This window comes from Marmota flaviventris, chromosome 3 (genome assembly GCF_047511675.1).
Source record: "Marmota flaviventris isolate mMarFla1 chromosome 3, mMarFla1.hap1, whole genome shotgun sequence".
In the NCBI taxonomy this organism is placed as follows: Eukaryota; Metazoa; Chordata; class Mammalia; order Rodentia; family Sciuridae; genus Marmota; species Marmota flaviventris.
This window is the reverse complement of record NC_092500.1, coordinates 83958760-83977856: the sequence shown is the minus strand read 5'-3', so window position 1 is coordinate 83977856 and position 19097 is coordinate 83958760. Positions and strand designations below refer to the sequence as shown.

The 19097-nt window shown below is 36.6% G+C and overlaps 1 protein-coding gene across 1 annotated transcript in view; it reads left to right on the top strand.

Annotated features, from left to right (window-relative positions):
• The first annotated feature begins 412 nt into the window (after positions 1 to 412).
• Stk38l (serine/threonine kinase 38 like) overlaps positions 413 to 19097 on the top strand; it is a 78858-nt gene continuing 60173 nt past the window's right edge. Inside the window, exon 1 of the mRNA XM_027934259.2 lies at positions 413 to 490. The gene's annotated coding sequence lies outside the window, so the exon portion shown is untranslated. The remainder of the gene's footprint in view (positions 491 to 19097) is intronic.

Here is a 19097-nt window from a genome sequence, read left to right as displayed (position 1 = left end):
TTTCCTAATCTGCAAATGGTGTGGATTTGTGATTTCTAAACCCTTCTCTATTTCTAATAGAGAATTGTAAAGTACTGAGGAAAAACTCTGACGACATTTAGGACATGTAAGTAATGTTACAACAAAATGAGCCACTCTCAAGCGAGTTTTGAGTGAGATGAGGCTGATAAGAAAAGGTAGTGCTAACCTCCCAGTCTAAGTTCCAATAGGAGGAGGTGGGCGGGGCCGGGGACCCGCTTTGACGACAGAAGGCTGCTTCCGGCTGCGGTGCGTATGACGTCAGGGCGAGCTGGACCAGCCCAGCCACCGAGAAGCCGAGGAGGGAGGGCTCGCGAGAGTTCAGGGCGGCCGCCCCGAGATTCCGGCACGGCCGCAGGTCCCGCCTCTCGGGGGCGGGGCGAGGGCGGAGCGGGCAGCTGGAGCGGAGGGGCGCCCGGCCGGCTGCGGTCCGTGCGGAGGCTGAGCCGGCCGCGGGCGCGACTGGAGGCAGGTGAGTGCGCGGATGCAGCGCTCTGGGGGCCGGGCTGCCGCACCCGCCCCAACTCTGCGAGAGAGAGCTGGAGGAGATCTTCTGTGTCTTTGGGTGTCCAGGGAAAGCTGAGCTTATTTCGGGGCTGGAAATGTCTCCCGGGAAGCTCTGGCGACGGCCTTGGCCCTCTTGTTCCCCGGGGTGATACCGGCCCCTGTGTCCGAAGAGGTGGCCTCGAGCCCGGGGAGGAATTTTTGTCCTTCCCTGTTCCTTTCTTCTTTCACTCCTCGGCCCCCAAGCACCCCACTTCAGGTCGCTGCCTGGTTTTCACAAACAATAACAAATGTCGCGGATGCCCTCCTGGTCGCCCCTGTCTCCCGTCCCGTGCCCTCCAGCCCATGTCACCGAGAGGACGGATTCTGGGCATGGCTCTTGAGTTGTGGGGGCTGTTTGTGTACCATTCCTAAAAACTGATGCGTCAGATTGCTAAACATTCTCAGACACTGTAAAGCCGCCCAGCTGCCAGCAGCCACGGAATGTTCAAAACTGGTCTCGAAATCGGTCCCTACCATTGGAACGTAGACCCTTCTTTTCAGCATCTTTTTCTCCCGTCCCCCCCCCCCCCTTTTTTTTTTCACCTGTAGTGTTGAGAACAAACAATTGGTTGTTTAGCATGGGAGTAGGAAAGATTATACCTGATTGAGTAGACGACGTTTCACCTTTAAAAAGTTGCCAGGTTGACAGCAAAAGAACAAACTTTTGTTATCAAAATCAGTGGACTACCATTTTCTGACGCTACTTTTGTTTTATAGGATCGCTTTTTCGGGTTCTAAATTGGGAGAAATGATATAAAAAGAAATGGGAGGTGGGGGTGGGGGTGGGGGTGGTGCTGAAAGTAGTAGCTTGTCCAAAAGTGTGGTACTGTTTGTTGTTGCTCAGTTGTTAAAATGCAGAACCAGCGCTCTTGCCTGTTTCACCTAACTTGTGATAAGTTTTGATAGAAGCCACTTACTTGGAAGTGGTCTGAGGATTAGCTTTATTGCTACTAAAATCCGAGGAAACAACTTGAGTGGTTTAAATTGTGCCTTTTGGTTTTAAGACAGGGATTGGTGAGTGAGACCTTGTCTTTTTTTTTTTTTTTTTTTGGCGTGAGGGCTTAAATTTGAACAGGTCTCCCTATTTTAAAGGAGGGTCTCTTGTTCTTAACCCCAATTTTGCTTACTTAAAGTAGATTTTTGATTTGTTTGATCTTAGATATATAAGATACTGGAAACTGCTTTGAATTTGGCCTTTGTCTCTTTGCCTCAGGATATATAAAACAATTAAGATTATTATACTCTGCATTGTCTTGGAGGTATTGTATGTGATTATTTACTCTTGTGACTATTTGGGGATAAAGTAATTAGTCCAAAATATGATGTTAAATTTTTAAACATATTTGTTCATATTCAGTATTATAGTACTTATCTGAAAAATCCCAATCTCAAAAGAGATGCAATGGATAAAATCTTTTTTTGGTTTGACCTCACTTAGCTTGTGTTCTTGTTAAGATGGCTGATAATGTTTCCCATTTTGTTGGAATGTGAATGTTGGAATGAGAATGAGAAACAGTTTTGTGTAGTTTTTGTATTTTTTTAAAAAGTCCTGCTATTGGGGAATTAACAAATTAGAATTAGAAAAAACTACATTAAATGAATACAATTCTTCTCTAGCACTTTGTTCTTGAGTTTGTTTAAAAATGAATAAAAGAATAGAAACTAAGATTATTTGTGGAAATAAGTAGGAGTTCTCAGAAGTGTTTTATGCTGAAAATTTAATTTTGAGAGGTAGGATATGACAAAAACAAAGGAAAAACTCTACTTTCTAGAAAATGATAAAGCAATGAATTCAGTTTGGCCATTTGTTTTCAGAAAAGGTTTGTTCTCTCAGAGGAAGGTGAGTATTGTTGTCCTAGAAAAGTTGGATGGTACTTTAGAAATTACTTTACCAGTAATCTGGGAGAAGTTGGCACTTTTTCAAGAGGGAGTTACAGGGTGTGTATCAAAACCAGAAAGATTTGCATCTCATTGTAATGTTAAAATAATTTTATTTTACACAAATAAGTGTGGGGTGAATTAAGCAAACATATTGCCATCTAGCATTCCTAGGATTACTTTAAAATCAGGCAGATGGGCAAGTTATGATTAGGTTAGACTTGACATATGCAGAAAGTATGCTACTATATTTTTTATATTAAAAGCATCATTGGGGCTGGGGTTGTGGCTCAGTGGTAGAGCACTTGCCTTGCATGTGTGGGGAACTGGGTTCAATTCTCAGTACCACATGTAAGTAAACGAATAAAAGCCCATCAACAACTAAAATATATATATATATATATATATATGTATATATATATATATATATATATATATATATTAAATCATCATGGGCTTTTTAAGTGAGATAATGAAAGCAAGTTAAGGCATAAGAAAATTTTTAAAATTAAAATGATATCATTGGTTAGTGAGGCTTCTTTTCCTTTCTCCCTTTGAACATTCTTGTTCAAATCTTAAGGGAATATTTAGAAAGGTCTGACCATTCCTTCTGTGTACTGATTATATAAGCCTTCTGTCTCCAGGTAAAGGTTTGCTAATTGACAGTGTATTATTGTTTACAGCCTTTTGTGGGAGGTGAGAGGCAACAGTGGGCAGTGTTTGCTGCCTGGTACATGTAGATGATCTGTGGTCTCTGTCCTCAAGGTTTGTCCTCTGCCCTAATGGGAGGGAAATGGGCCCACCCAAATAACTATAATACAAAATGCACTTTATGAGGAAGCCAAGCAGGGAGGGATTAAATTCTACCAGAGCAAGTAAGGAAGGCTTTAAGTAGGAAAAAGCATTTATGTAGATGGTTTGTTGATAATGTCAGTAGGGAACATTATATAATGCTGCTTGCTGCTAAATTCTTTCCTTAAATTACTTATTTACTTGAGTTTAATTCTTTCAACTGTATGGAGTAGGTGTTTTATTATTCCCATTTTGTTGATGGAATAACTGAAGTACGAAGATCAGAGAGCTAGTAAGTAAATCAGGATTCCAACTCAGGCGTCTGGCTTGTATCTATATCTATAGCTTATTTGCTATCTTATTTTCATTCTTCTTCTCAGGTCTATAGTTTCAAAGGGTTTATTGGGAAAATGCATTCCTCTATCATCTAAATTTTGGGATCAGTTTTTTAGAAACAACTCAAAGTAATGAAAATTTAGGTAAACAAAATATATTTTCAGCATGTTAAGTATTTTAACCCATTTTCAAAAGTTGCTTTTGGGGACTGGGACTTTGGCTCAGTGGTAGAGTGCTCGCCTAGCATGTCCGAGACCCTGGGTTCGATCATCAGCACCACATATAAATAAAGGTATTGTGTGCAACTACAACTAAAAATTTTTTTAAAAAGTTTCTTTTGGTACCAATTAAATGTAACCATTGAGTAGGACTTTTGATAATGCTTACTACCTGTCAGTACTCATAAAGATTCGGAAATAAGACGTTATAACTCCTTGAAAGAAGTATAATCATTGTATATATTATCTTGTAATTTTAAAAAACATTTGGCACTGTGTTTTTGTATTGAATTATGAAGTTGAAATTTAGTTAATGATTGAATGATCATCTCAGCCCTTTCAGTTTTATTTCCACAAATAGCTGTACTTACAATGGCTGAAATAGGGTTTGAATAGAGTGTTTTAAATATATAAAATGAGAGAAGTTCAGTTACTGATACTTTATGTTGGGGCAGCTTTGAAAATTCTTGGGGTTGTAAGGTAACTGGTGCTGTAGAATGTGTGCTTCCCATACAGACCTCTCAGTAAATGGTTGTTGAAAGAATGGTCCAGATGTTACTACTGAAGTTCCAGGAATAATACATGTTTGTTATTGGTTGTCTAAAAACTGGAAAACAGTTAATGAGTATGGGGGTGAATGGTGGTAGGGCTGCTGCCTACCCTTACCTGTCTAGTAAGATCCAGTCTCTTCAGCTCCTTTGGTTCCCTGATTGACTATACTCAGGGTTCTGGAGGACATACTCTTCAAAGGAATAGAGTTGTGTTCTTCTTTTGACTGAGGTGGTAGAAAACCCCTATAGTAGGATAATTTATGGCTGATTACGCTTAAACCCAGTGAGAAAAGTAGCAGAACTATGCCAGGATTTGAAGCCCACATATTTGTAATATTAAAATAAGACAAAGATGGCAAAACAGAAAGCTTGTGTGTGTGTGTGTGTGTGTGTGTGTGTGTGTGTATGTTTTAACACACCTAAATTAGTAGTGGTAGTATACTGTTTCTATTTACCATCCTCAGTTGACAAAATCTTCTAGAACATCAGCCTGTAATTTTATGGAGATGCTTATAACAGCTTTTCTTTGTTTTAAAAAATTTATAGCTTTCTGTATGTACAGGTTGGTTTTGAAAGGTTGTTCTTAGTAAAAAGGAGAATGAGTTTGCCAATCAAAGGAAAACTAGACATACTCTCACCTCCTTGTGGATAGAAATCTGGGGGGCATCTTTTCCCACAATAAAAGTTTTGTCTACAATGCAAACCCACTTGGGCAGTTAGCCTCCCTGTTAGATGATCTCTGCATCGCTCTTAGGGAAGACTAGCTTAGCAGTTACAGGTCATTTAGTGACCTGACCATTCATATTGATGTGTAAATTTAAACATCCCTTAGCCTTGTTAATTGTCTGTGGCCTGTGATAATGGTAAAACATGCTTAGCTTTTAAATTCTTGAACAATCTCTTTGCCTTCCCCTGAATTAACACTAGACCATTTGGCAACCCAAACTGATGTTGATTCTTTGGCCACATGCATAAAGAGGTTTCTTGTTTTCCTTATCTTTTGCTGATTCTTACTGATTCTACAGGCATACACTTTCAACATATAATAATATGTAAATCTCTAATCCCATATGCACAGAAAACTTTCTTTCTTTTTTTTTTTTTTTAGTGATTTGCTATCTTTACATCTGATTCGGAAGGGGAATTTATTCCTTCTTATTTCTGGAACAATTAAACTGCTTTTTCAATTCCTGAATAGGATGGAGTTAATACTATTTAACACCTCAGATCAACCATAGACACAACACACTTCCTTCCAATAAAGCACAAGATGGCAGCAACTAAAATGACTGTGCATAATTGCTAATACCATCTATTTTTGCCAAGCAGGATTGCTGCATCTTTGGTACGGAACCTAGCTTTCATTCGGTCTGTGAAAGTTTAGACAAATGAAAGGTTGGGGCAGACAAGCTTTTATACACATTAATGAACACTTTTGGGGGGTGTTGTTTACTGTTTTGGCCTATTTCTTTATTACTGTTCTGCTTTTATGAGTTGGAGATTTTTACTATATTTCTCTGGATTCCTCAGTAATCCTGTAGACACAGTAATTTTTATACTTAATATGAAATATGACTTATGTAATCTTTATTTCTCAAATTTGTCTTCCATAGTACATAGATTTAGCTAAGTTATCATCATCCACTCTTACATATTTTTGGTTCCTTTTTCTTCCTGAAGGTCACCCATCAGGGTCCATATCAAATAATTTTATAAACAACAGTAACTATGTACTTACTACTTACTGTGTAGCAGATATAATGCTAAGTACTATCTCTATGTAAGTTTATATATAAATAAACGTAAATATTAAAAAATGTATAAATCCATTTATCTGTAGGAACCCTTTGAATTTTTATCTCTTTTTGGTGGGGGGGGGGCAGGTACTAGAGATTGAACCCAGGGGTGCTTATCCAGTGTACCACATCCCCAGCCCTTTTAAAAATTTTTTATTTTGAAACAGGGTCTTGCTAAGTTGCTTAGGACCTCGCTTAGATGCTGAGGCTGGCCTTGAACTTGTGATCATCCTGCCTCAGCCTCCAAAGTTGCTGGGATTACAGGTATGCACCACCATGCCTGGCTGAATTATCTCTTCTTACAAATGAGGAAACTGGACCTTAGAGAGGGGAGGTGACTTGGCTAGTGTCCCAGGAATAGATAGTAAAAGGTAGAGTTGGAAATTGATCCTAAGATCCAGGTTTGTTTTCTCTAGTATTCTTATTTTGTTACAAAAATTTATCCTTTGCCATTTATTTACCCACATGACTTTTATTTCTTCCCTCTCTTCCCTCCTTTTTTGGTAATTTTTTCTTTAGGGATTGTTTATAGTTTTGCTTGTCAAACACATTTTCTTGGGAAAAGGATACAGAAATAATTCAGTTATATATTAAGATTTCATATAGAGGAGGACTTGCTCTTAGAGCTTATTTTAAGAATAAAACTAGTAGCATCTTATCTTTGTATTATGCTTGATAGTTTTATGAAGCACTTACACATTTTTAAAAATTAATCCTCATAGCAGTCATGTGATGTAGACACAGTGAGGATATGGCTGTCACATTTATTTACAGGTAGAAAGGAACTCCTAAGTGACTTGCCTGACAATATTTTATCCCAAAATAAAAAACAAAACCTGAATTTAAACTTGGGTCTTTTGACTAACATAAAAACTATGTTTGACATAGCAGTCTTCCTAGTAGCTAAGTTATCATCATCCACTATAGGCAAAATGTTTACTGATGACTATATAAAAGAGACGTGTTTCTTGTCCTCAGTAGTTTTTAATACTGAAATAAATGATATAATCAAATGTTCTGACTTCATTTAAGCCAGCTAGGAGTGGATGAATATCATTATAGCTTAGTGTTTTTCTTAAAAGGTGTTATATTTTTGAGCCTTGACTTTGTGTTTTTGCTTTTGTCAAAATCATGAGGCTGGAGTTTTATCTCTGCATTTTAAATCATGAAATGTAACGTCCTCAGTTCTTAGTTAAGTTGCTGTCTACCTTATCCTGTACTCAACTGCTTGCTTCCTTACAATTATGATGAAGAAGTGGGATGAAGGAAAGACAGATATAAACATTAAAAATTAAAATAAATTAATTCCTTCCTACATGCAAAATAAAATTGAGGATTCCAACAAGGTATTGATAAGATACCTTGTAGTAGCCCTGTTGTAGGAAATTGCATATGAAATTCAAAGCATAGATAAGCCCCAAGAATTTACTTCTGGAAAGTTATATTCTTTGAGAGATTGAGAACTTATTTAATGATCCAGTTTTGAACTATCATGCCAGTATCTTGTTTTATTAAATTTAAATTTTTAATAGCTGTGGACATTTTTACTTTGAGTGATTTTTGCTCATGGACTTGCCCCCATTGTGGAAACTCCACACATTGTTTGCCCTTCATGATTTTTCTGTTTGTCAGCAGGGATTGGTTGCCTAGTTTTATAGCACAAGGGAGTTGCCCTTTGTTGTGTCTTTGTAATAGAAATCCATTTCATTTGGACACATCTTTCCAGTCTGGTTGAGGATATTCTCCATATGTCCACTATTATCTAGCCAAACAGAATTTCTATTTTTATGGCTAGAGTGGAAAAATTTTAGTACTGAATTGCATGTACTTGCCCCATTGATACTCTTAATACTGGCAAGTCCTAAAGGAATCACAGACTCATAATGTTTTAGTGTGGTTAATCATCATAATTCAACATTTATCAATGTTTGCAGGGCACTGTGTTAGTTACCTGACAAAACAAAGACTAGTAAATGTATTGTTCTTCCATTTAGAATGATTCAATACTGCAAGAGGTATAATGTATGGGTACAAATAATTGTAATTCAAACAAAAAGTGATAAATAGGCAACAGTGTTGCCAAAAGCTTGGTCCTTGTCTCCAAAGTCAATCCAATAATGAGGACACAGTTTTGAGAAAAACGAGAAAGACAGTATATTGCTAGCAAAGGAGAAACACTGGGGACTCCTGTCTCAAAGGCTGTGATTCTGCCCATCAGCAGAATAGAGATGATTCATAGAAAATGAGATTTGGGAGGAGAGATGAGGGAGGAGAAGATCAGGGAGGAGAATGTTGGGAAAAAGAAAAAAAAATGTGAGTTTCAAAACCATAGGGACATAGTCAAAACATCAAGTGAACCCGGTACAATGCAGCACTGTGGAAGTAGGGGTAGGAGAGATTACTCTTGGCGAGGCAGGTTAGGAAAAAGCTTCCTATATGAAATAATCATTTCAGAGTGAAGGACATGCCAGGTGGAGGGATTAGCGTAAATTGGGTGTTTCTCTGTAGTACTTGATAAGTTATATATTGTTTACTTTTCTCTCTGTCCTATTGGATTTGAGCCCATTGAGACTAGAGGAAAGGTGTTTTTCAGCTTTTTATTCTCTATATCACCAACTGCTCAACCTGGTACATTCGAATAGAGTTGTACTTTAGTAATATTATAGTGGTAGTAGTGCATATGGAATGCATTCAAAGGAAGAGAGAAAAGAAATGGGAAGACCGTGAAGGGACTAACTTAAATAATCTAGGAGGTAATGAAGTTCTGAACTAGATGATATTGGAAAGGAGAGACTGGAATGAATATGAGTTGCAACTTCAATTTAGACTTAGGGAATTTTTTTTTTTACTCACGAATTACCTATGAGTGCCCTAGGTGACATGGGGATGGAAAGACTTGGTACTCCTTCAGAAAGGAGGAAGGTGACTGCTGAGTTGCATTCACAGCTAGAGAAGCAGTTGGAGTAGAGCACAGCTGCTATAATGAAGGAGCACTGAGAGGAACATCTAAGGAAAGGGAGCACCCATTGGGAAAGTGAGAAAAGCTTCCTCAGGAGGTGATAGTGTTTGAGCTTAGACTTGAAGAGCAAGGAGAAGTTTTTTAGGCCAACAAACCACAGGAAGATGTTATCACATAATGATGTAAGAGACTAAAGCACATTTAGGGAGCCACAAGAACCTGGATTGTTTTAGTGTTGGGCATGAGGCTGGAGAGGATAAATGAACCTTTTATTTGTTGTGCTTTTTTGATGTTTATTTTATCCAGCTTGAGTACTCTGACATTTTGAAAGGAAGCTTTTCTGTTGCCTCTTAGGCGTACTGGAAGCATCTCTGCTGTTTTTCATTCCTAGTCTGCAAGTAAAGTGCCAGTGAGAAATTTTCTCTTGCTTCCATTTTGTGAAATAAGACCAAAAGTAATGATACTATCAGCTGAAGAGATAAAGGGAAGAATAAATCTACAAAAGCTCCTTTTCTTGAATGAATGCCTAGAGCCACCAGGGTTATTGTATAAAGAGAATGCTGCATCAAAGCATAGTTTCAAGAGTACTTGACTTGAGGGAGGGGATTATGGTAGGAACATAATTATTTCCCTTTTCCATAGGGTTTTATGGAACCCTGAAATTTCCCAGGACTATAATACTGTAATACCCGAAGTCCTTTCATTGTAGTTCTAGCCTTGATTTTTTTCTTAATCTTCCCTGACCCTTATTTTATTTTAAAATAACACAATTTAATAACATTGCATGACTTTAAACTTCAAATTGTGTCAAACATTGTCTCTAGCTTCACCCCTCCTTCCCCCTTTTTTGTCATGCAGAGACTTGCATATGTAAACCATGATTCTGAGCTATATTTTATTTCTGGAGCTAAAAAGCATTAGAGGTCTTTTACATAAATTTACTTTCTAGAGTGGTTAGTTTTTCTATCCTGTGGATTAAGCCACTGAAACAGAATATGGTTGTTTTCTAAGGACAACCAAAAAGTTAATGGTATACTCCAGTTAGAATTATATCCATTATATTTCAAGGCCAGGGTTGGCAGCTGTGTTAACTTTAGTGTTATTACTGGTAATAGTAAAAGTTTATGGACTATGGGTACTGTCAGGAGGAAAGTGAAAGACAAGAACAGAGGAGAAAGAAGGCTTGCAGAGTTGTGGGGGAGGCATTGGGTGGGACAGGAAGAAAAGTACATATTTAAAAGAGCTTAAGTACCTCTAATACCTATTCTAGGTGCTACTTTGTGGGACTAGTGCCATATTTCTGGATTAAGTTGAACTGCCAGCAGTCCTGTCTCAAAATACACTGGGCATATTGTTTTGGCAAAAAAAAAAAAAAAAAAAAGTTTGTTTCAATCAATATAGATTTAATTTTTAAAATTTTGTTTTTAAGAATTGAGCAGAAGGAGAAAAAGAAACCAGTATGCTTTAAATATTAGTGGAAACTATAGGTACATTTCTGAAATGTAGTAAAAAAGTAAAAGATTTAAGATCTCAATCCATAGAGTATGTACAGCCCTAGTTGGGCAGAAAGTGGCTGAAAGTAAAAGTAAGAATAAATAGAAATGTGTGTTTTTGATTCTAGTAAAATTGCATTTTTCAAGCTGACCAAGAATATAATTGAACCCACAGAAGGAAAAATAGGGTAGAAATTAAATCTGGTACTTATATTCCCCTGTCCAAGTAAACCAATTACTACATCTCTTTCAGAAAACAATTTTATGAAAACAACCAAACATTTCTCCATTAGAATTTATTTTTTGTTGTTGTTTTTTATTATTGACTAAAAAGCCAAAGTGTAAACTACCCATGATGTTATTTTTCTGTAATAGTAGTAAAAAGTTCTTTCTCAGAAATATTGAAGCTTTTGATTCATTTTCAGAGTTGAAAGATGCTGTAGAGGTCATCTTGTACAATTCTCTGCTGTAAATTCCCTCTGCATGATACCTAACTAGTAAATGTCTAATCTTTGCCTGAATATCTAAATTCTGTCAAGTCACAAAGTAGCTAATTTGAATTCCCTTAAGTGATTGGTGTTCTCCAGCCTTCTGCCTCAGTCCTCTTCTTCTCACTCCACTCTGGGGGTGTGAGTGATCTCTTATATTATGATACCTTCAATGGCCTCTCTGTGATGGTAACTTTCAAACTGATATATCTAGCTCACATCTCTCTCTTGAACTTGATACTCCTTAGTGTTGGCTTCAGTTTGTCCAGAGTTGACTTTATGTTCTCCCTTCCCAGAGCTTTTCTTGCCTTTCTCAGTGCAAGGCATTTTTCTTTACCTAGTGAAATCCTGGAAATCATCTTTGACTTTTCATTTATTACTCACACTGTCAATTATTAAATTCACCTTGCTACCCCTTCAACTCTATCTTTGTTGCTTTTCCAGTGCCAGTATCTTCATTTAGGTATCAAATTACTAGAGCAGTCATGCCCTCTTCCAATCCATCTTCCTGTTGGCTGCCACAGGATTCTTCTAAAACATTAATCTGATTATATAACTCCCACACTTAAAATTTCCAATGACTCCCATCACCTTCTGCCAGACTTCTTAGGATGGCATAGAATCTCAGGGTTCCTTTATGATATAGGGCTTTTTAGTTTTCTCCCTTATTTTTCATAACTCCTACTCACCTCTTCAGTTACATTCTTTCTTTAAAGGAAGCCTTCCTTGACTTCTCAACTACTGTCAGTGTCTTTTACATGTGTCTTTCATGACTTTTTATATCCTAAAGCAGATAGATATCCTAAAGCAGATAATAGATAATTTGTTGAGCATTTATTGTGTTCCAGGCACAGGACATCGTTAATCGTAAAGTTCTTCCTTATGTAACTTTCAACTGGTTCTTATCATAGAATTAAAGATAATTAAAGTATGATACAAATATCACAAGAGTGATACTTGTAGATGCCTATTGTATATCCTCTTTGTTCCAAGATAACTATATTTATGTATTTTTTAGCTTTTATTTATTTATTTATGTGCTGGGGATTTAAACCAAGCATCTTCATTTAATTCATTCAAATATCATAGATTCCCAGACTTTTTACTTTCCTGGTCAAAACCTTCTGTCTGTTTTAATTTGTTAGTTTTCTCTCTTAAAATGTGTGTTTTGATTTTAGATAAAATAGAGCTGTCATAAAGAAAGGCAGAGCTTCATAGATGTTTAGAACCTGGATATGGATGGTCATATTTAAGGTATAAACCTAACTTTTTTAGGTTTATACCTGTGAATGTTTTTCTTTGAGTCCAGAAATCATCAGAATTATGTGGGAGAATATATGTATATGTATATACATATATAAAATATATTTTTATATCTTTTAATAAATAAACATATATATTTTTTGGGGGAGGGCATAATGGGAGTTGAACCCAGAGTCACTCTACTGTTGAGCTTTACCCCTAGCCCTTTTTATTTTTTATTTTGAGATAGGATCTTACTAAGTTGCCCAGGCTGGGCTCAGATTTGCAATCCTCCTGCCTCAGTGTCCCAAATTTATTTATATTTAACAAGTGATTGAAATACTCACATAAAAACAAGAATGCTAATTAGTGAATTCATTAATATAACTGTGAGTAGAATGGAAGCTTGCAACATTTGGTCACACTTTCTTACCCCTACAGGAGAACCTACATGGGAAGTCAGTCATTCCAATCAAATGGGTAATCTTAATGGTGAGTGTCACTAAGTAGGATAACCTGATGGATCCTCTTTGTAAGGATGCAACTGCTCAGCACTGTTCTGAGTGTAGTCAGTGTACTTTGACCGCAGACAGTGTTGAGGGTACACAGGCAAAGTATTGCTTGTTAAACTCCTGCCTACCCCATTCCAGACTAGCAGTCCTCTTCTGATAGCATGGTCTTTACTTCAGCCAGAAAAAGAAAACACAATCAAAAAGATTCACGTTTCTTAGTTCACATTCCACTCCTTCCTCCCAGAAATGATACCCTACTCACTTTTGATTGGGCTTGAGTACTCCAGATCTTCTCCTTTACAAATTTTCTTGTAATTACTTATGTCGATGGATAATTTTTACCATTCCTTTTGATTTGTGCTGGTGTTACTTCCGGAGGGTAATTTAATTTTTAAATTATGAGTGCTTTTGCAATGTCCCTTGATATGACTGCTGGGCCTTGCCAGTTGTTAAAAACTTCTCCAAGTGCAAGCCAACCAGTACAGTTCACTTTCTTTATTCTTGAATTTATATGTTTATTGACTTGGTTGGTCTAAGATTAAGATTGCTTAAATTTGGGGGTGGTCACTTTATTCTTTTAGTGTATGTCAACCTTTTATTCATTGAAAGTCTTATTCTTTCTATTTATGAGTTTGTCACTTAGTATTTGATTTTTTAAACCCAAACATAATTCTGTATATTTTCTGAATTAAATTTCATTTATTAAAATTAATATGTTAAAATTGTTTTGGATTCTGACTCTGTTGCTCCACTTTTGATTATTCTCTTCAGGTTCAGGTCTTCTCTACATTTTTTTTTAATATTTACTTTTTAGTTGTAGTTGGACACAATACCTTTTATTTTATTTAATTTATTTTTATGTAGTGCTGAAGATCGAACCCAGGGCCTCACACATGCTAGGCAAGCACTCTATCGCTGAGCCACAACCTCAGCCCCTTCCCTACATTTTGATAAGTATGTTGTCAAAAGTTTTTTCCAAGCCAGGATCTGTGGCACATGCCTATAATCCCAGCAGCTTCCGAGGATGAGGCAGGAGGATGGCACGTTCAAAGCCAGCCTCAGCAATTTAGTGAGGCCATAAGCAAATTAGTGAGACCCTGTGGCTTGGTAGGCTGAGGCAGGAGGATGGCGAGTTCAAAGCCAGCCTCCGCAATTTAGTGAGACCCTAAGCAGCTCAGCAAGACCCTGTCTCTAAATAAAATATAAAAAAGGACTGGGAATGTAGCTCAGTGGTTATGCATCCCTGGGTTCGATCCCCAGTACCACCCCCCCCACACACACACAAAAAAAGTTTTTTCCAGATCATTGGTAATTTATGTTGTCTAAGTCCATTGAGTTTTGGAGAACTTATTTATAAGCATTCTGAGTTTTGTTTCAGGCAGTTATAAATACATTCATTATTTAGCCTAAAAGAAGTATGAAGTGGAGCTTATTAAATATCTTTCAGGGTGTCATATGGATTGCTCCTATATATTTGCTAACTACAGAAAATACGTGGCAAGACTTGTTTATCCTGAGTCTATGCTGATTCTCAACGATCAGTCATTTTTGTCTGTTGAAAGACTTTTTTTTTTATAATCAAAATTCTAGAGGGCTGGGGATGTGGCTCAAGCGGTAGCGCGCTCGCCTGGCATGCGCGTGGTGTTGGGTTCGATCCTCAGCACCACATACGAATAAAGATGTTGTCCGCCGAAAACTAAACAATAAATATTAAAAATATTTCTCTTCTCTCTCTCTCTCTTAAAAAAAAAAAAGAAAAATTCTAGAATTTCCTCAGGATAGAAGATTCAAGAGTTTTTGGTATTGTCCATATTCTTCTGCAATGTGCATGTTCTTTCCTCACTTTTAAAGATCAGTAGGTGGCCTCCTGTCTTTTAGCAAAGCTCTCTAGTCTTAAGTTCCAAGAGTATTTACAGCATCTAGCAAAATTCACATACAGGTTCTCAGTATGTAGCTGGCACAGTTGGAAGATTTTCAGTGCATTGAGGGCAGCTCTCTGTGGCCTCACCCATCTTGGTCTTCAGGTGTTCCCTGCCAACACTCCAGTTTGGGTTGTAATCTCCTGGGCTGAGAAGAGAAGGCAGAGTGGGTGGTGGGATGCTTCTAGGACTGGGAGTTTAAGAGGGGTGATCCCACCTCTTAAGGTGGTTGTAAAATAGAAATATATGAAAGGTGGTATTCAAGTGTAAGATTTTTTAAAAGCAAGATTGAAATGGAGGTTTTTCCTTTTCTTTTTTCCTGTCATGCATCAACTATACCATTTACCTTAACTGACATAATCCGGCCTTTTGGAAATTTTCATTTCTAGACATAAATTTAGAAGCCCCTTTTGTAGTCCTTGGAAGATTTCTTAAGTTGAGCTCATTGTGGACATTTTACTTCCTGAAAGCACTGTTTCTTTTATAGCCATCTAAGTTAAATGTCTCTCCTATTTTTTCTGTCTTTAAAAATCTTAAGTTCATTGACGAGCTCTCCAGTGAACTGCCAGTCTTTTTAGACTCTTCCCTTTTTCTGTCATTAATATTTTTTTTTCAGTTTACAGCCAGAATGCTATTTCACAGACCAAACCATTCCAAGTTTTAATCTCTTTGTGGCTGGAATGATTAGGTTATACTTTCTCCCAAAACATTTTTTTTGACTCATTTTCTTTGTTTTATACTCTCTGTCATCCTTTTCTGTATTATTTTGGTGATGTAACTTTAGGGATTATTTATTCTAGAACCAGAAATTTAAATCTGTCATTTTAATCAAATGCTGCATAGATATAGAACATTTCCCTTCTTATTTTTTTTAAGTTCCTTTTTGTTCTATAATTTCTACAGTTTAAAATGGATACTTAGTATGATGCCTTTTTTGAAAGAAAAGTTTTTTTCTTTTTGTTATTATTTATATACTGTGTAATCCATTAGTTTAAAATGTGCTGTTTAGTGAATTTTGATAATTGTATATAATAGTATAGCCATGATCACCAACAAGATGTAGACAGTAATTTCATCTGCTAAAAAGATTCCTTGTGCTCCTTTGTACTCAATCCCCATTCCCTGTTCCTGTTCCCAGATAACCCTTGATCTGCTTTCTGTCACTATAGTTTTGTCTCTTCCAAAATTTCATGTTGTAGAAGACAGAATTGATTTATAATTACACTGTAAAAGCTTCATCTTCTTTGGGGACTTTTTTTTTTTTTTTTTTTTTTTTTTGGTACCAGGGATTGAACCCCAGAGTTGCTAAACCATTGAGCCACATCCCCAGTCCTTTTTATTTTTTATTTTGACACAAGTTCTTGCTAGTTGCTTAGAGCCTCGCTAAGTTGCTGAGGCTGGCTTTGAACTTTTGATCCTCCTGCCTCAGCCTCCTGAGTCACTAGGATTACAGCTGTGTGCCACTGTGCCCAGGTTGGGGACATATTTTTTTTGTTTGCTTTTTTGTTTTATTTTTCAATTTTATTTCTCTCAGGACATCTGGATCTCTAGTTTTTCACTCTTGGTCAAGAGAAGGGCATTATAATGTTTTACTTGAAGTCCGAAGATCATCTGCCCCACCCCCACCCCGGCTGCCAGAATCACTTTCTTTACTGAGCGTTTGTAACTAATTTGACTAGTTACATGTATCTGGGTAGGTTCTGTGGTCAGAGTAACACAAAAACCTTCCTGGGCACTTCTGATTTGAGCTTTCCCAAAGCCAAAATTTCTCACATACATCAGGGTTCAAGGTGATTTAACCAAAAACCCTCTCAGTGCAGTTCATGTGTAAATAAAGAACCTGTACATACAGGGATGTTTCTCAAAAAAATAAAATAAAATGGATACTGTCTTCAGGGCAGTAATTATGTTTTCTACTTCCTTTGTATTTTCCTCACAATGCTTAGTAAAATGTAGATATTTCACAGGGAAATTTAGTATTAACAGTGCCTAATTAGTGTGAATTCTTTTAATTCATGAGTAATCTAAGGTCCTTACATCTCCACAAGATCTTACACATCCTGTCACCTGTTACTTTTCTAAACGCTTTTTTTTTTTTTACCAGTCTCAGTCACCCATTTTATCCTTATCATACTAAACTCTACTATTTCTTCAAGATTTACTTCTACTCAGGATCTTTGCTCATAGTATACCCTGAATGGTCCCCCCCCCCTGAAGTTTCTGAATTACGATTTTTCATCTCATTCAAACTAACTTCCTAATGAAACCTTTCCTGATGACCTTATTTAAAATTTTAATGTCACTCACAGCCTTTCTCCCTTAGAATGTAAGCTTCAGAAAGTGCAATATCACCTGTGTCGAGAGCATACCTGGCATAGGGTGATATTCAGTAAGTATTTGTTCAATTAATTAATTAATCAAAGCTAATTTAGATAGAATTCTGTTCTTGAGAGCTTCCTAAAACATATGATTTATCTTTCTTTAAAGAGTCTCAGGAAGGATTTGCTTTTATTTTCTCTGAACATTTTGTAATTTGTATTCCCTAATTGCGGCCCTCATTCTTTTTTTTTTTTGTACCAGGGATTGAACTCAGGGGCACTTGACAACTAAGCCACATACCCAGCCCTTTTTTGAATTTTATTTAGAGACAGGATCTCCTCAGTTGCTTAGCACTTCGCATTTGCTGAGGCTGGCTTTGAACTCATGATCCTCCTGCCTCAGCCTCCAGAGCCACTGGGGTTATAGGTGTGTGTGTGCCACTGTGCCTGACTGTGGCCTTCATTCTTATTCCCAGGGATGGCAAGAAACTTCAGAATTCCCTGATTAATTACTCTCCAGTTTCCCACTACTTCTTTTGTCAGCAAATTTCCTTCAGTGGTCATATTCATGTCCAGAATATTTCTTTCCCTATTTGAGACATAATGGAAGGGTTAGCATGGTATTTATTTGTGTTGATTTTAGATGTAGAATTCTATAGTTGAAGTTTCTATCACAACTTATTTTTGTATTACCTTTTGTCTATCTAGAACATGGAAAGTTCTTTATGTTTCTACTTTTCCACCATTGTACTATGCCAGTTCAGAGGCCCATCCCATCAGATCTCAGTGATGCTTCATGATATCATATCAACTTATTTCTAAAATGTCTTTCTTTGTATAATACCCGTATCCTGGGCATGGGTTTGCAGGGATCTAAGACCCCATTGTTGCTGACTCCTTTACCGTCTCTTTCTCTGTAAAAAATAATTTACTTAACTATTCCCATTATTGTAATTTTCTTTTTACAGTTACAGAAGTATCTGAATTTTTTCTACCCCTTTCATTTTTTTTCAGCTTATGATTTTTAAGTTTGCGTAATCAATGAACCAAAATTACATAGTGCTTTTTTAAAAAAGCTCAGGATCTGCTATTTTATTTATTTATTTGTTTGTTTATTTATATGACAGTGGAATGCATTACAATTCTTATTACACATATAGAGCACAATTTTTCATATCTCTGGTTGTATACAAAGTATATTCACACCAATTTGTGTCTTCATACAGGTACTTTGGATAATAATGACCATCACATTCCACCATCATTTCTAACCCCATTTTAACTGTGTATTCTGAAACAAATTAAGTTACTTAAAACCTCTAAATTTATTTTTTCATTTGTAAAACAATTGACTACTATTCTGGGCATGGGTTTCCAGGGACCTAGTACCACATGTTGCTGACATACTTCCTATTTGTTTTCTGCCACAAGTAATTTACAAATTAATTTAAAGTAATGCCTGCAGGATTCATAAAACATTAATCTTCATTTCAAGAATTAAATGATATACAGATGATGATGATAAACTTTGATGTAGGGTTTACTACTTGCCAGGCATTGCTTTAAAAGCCTCATGTTAACACACAGTGTATATGGTGTGCAGTGTGTTTATTAGCATGTGGTTGGCCCAGCAAATATGGAACACAGGTGTCAGTAAATGTGCTTTTTGTTTTTTTGTTTGTTTTAGTAAATATTAATTTTTATTACCAGCAGCAGAAACACGTCTGATATTAGGTATGAGCCAGACATTCTTGTACCATTCATACCATTCTTTAATGCTTTCCTCTTCCTAGAAGAAACCTCACATTAGTTTCTTCTTTCAAAAAAATTATATATTTTAAGTTTGGGGGCCCAGACAATAATAATTCTTTTATCGAGAACATAGCCATTACACATTTAAACCAAATTCAAATTATGTCTTTAAATTTAAAATAAAATTTTAACTTTTAAAGAATGGAAATTTTAATATTAGTTTTTATAATTTATATTTACTAAATTCCACATATTTTAATTGATTCAATACAAATGGAG